This window comes from Triturus cristatus, chromosome 7 (genome assembly GCF_964204655.1).
Source record: "Triturus cristatus chromosome 7, aTriCri1.1, whole genome shotgun sequence".
NCBI classification, from domain to species: Eukaryota; Metazoa; Chordata; class Amphibia; order Caudata; family Salamandridae; genus Triturus; species Triturus cristatus.
In genome coordinates this window covers 277,519,594-277,520,890 of record NC_140590.1, presented here as the reverse complement: position 1 = coordinate 277,520,890, position 1,297 = coordinate 277,519,594, and the positions used below count along the sequence as shown (strand labels likewise).

The following is a 1,297-nucleotide window of genomic DNA, read 5'->3' as shown; positions in this document are numbered from 1 at the left end:
ACATTTTACAATGCTGCATGAATCAATCAATCAATCAATCTATCAGGGCTTTATATAGTGCAGCTACTCACCTTTAAGGGTCTCAAGGCGCTGCATGATGTAGTGGGTGGGATTAAAATATGAATGACAGAACAACAGACCGTTGGATGAAGACCACTGGCTGAATGCCCCTAAAAGTAAATGGTTTATTTTTTTGCAAAACAGACCAAACTTAGTTTTCCTTTTCCTGCATTGTCTTCGTACCACGCCGTCTGCCAGTACGACGAGCAGCAATAAGACCGCCTTTGTGTCCAGCTGGGGCATCTCTCCTGATGGTTGAAGGGTTACCATTATGTTGGTGGTTATCACCACCAAAGGGATGTTCAACAGGGTTCATAGCCACACCACGGACACGTGGCCAGCAGTTTCGCTTAGCCTTGTTTTTATGGTAAGCACGGCCTGCCTTTGGGATTGGTTTATCAATTCGACCACTACCAGTAACAACACCAACAATACCTCCGTTTGCAGAGGTGACAACCTTCTTAGAACCTGAGGAAGGTTAACCCGTGTTTTCTTAGTACCAGGATTGTGAGAGATTACTGTAGCATAGTTTCCAGAAGCACGGGCCAGCTTGCCATCATCACCTGGCCTCTCTTCAACTCAGCATATGATGGTTCCTCCAGGCATGGTCCAACGGGGAGGACATTGGCGATATTTAACTGGGCTTTCTTGCCACACTAGAGAAACTGTGCAGTGTGAATACCCTCAGCAGCAATAAATAGTTCAGTTGTGTTCTTGAAGTGGTAAGGATCTCGGAATGCTACCTTTGCCAAGGGGCGCTACGACCAGGATCGCGCACAATTGCCTTTACAATGACCATGATGTAGCCATGTCTCTCCACAGCCCTGAGCTCGGCTGGGCCCTTCCTGTGTTTCACATGAGCCTTGAAGAAGGACCCCGCGCCTTTTCGCTGACCCCTGATCACTCGCCCCATGGTGCTCTAGGCCGGGCTGTCCCTAAAAGTAAAGTATGCATATAATTTTAATAAAATCAAAGGTCTTTGCTAATGGTAGACCTAAAAAATACAGAGAATATAACAGACCCTCCATTGTCATCAACAGCCGGCACTCTACTATTCAGGTTGTATATAAGTTTCAGCAATCAAAATCATTTTATGAATAGCTCTTGCTTGCGGAAAACTAGGCAGGTCATTAGTCAGATTACCTAACTCATGCAAATTCTCCGCGAGCTTTACATCAGTCCCCACCCGCGCCATACCAGCTGCCCCCGTCACTGACCCCGCAGGGACATCGATGCG

General features: G+C 47.0%; 1 pseudogene; it reads right to left on the bottom strand.

The window, feature by feature from the left end:
• Positions 1 to 211: 211 nt before the first annotated feature.
• On the bottom strand, positions 212 to 988 carry LOC146809412 (large ribosomal subunit protein uL2 pseudogene; annotated as a pseudogene).
• Between the last annotated feature and the right edge of the window lie 309 nt (positions 989 to 1,297).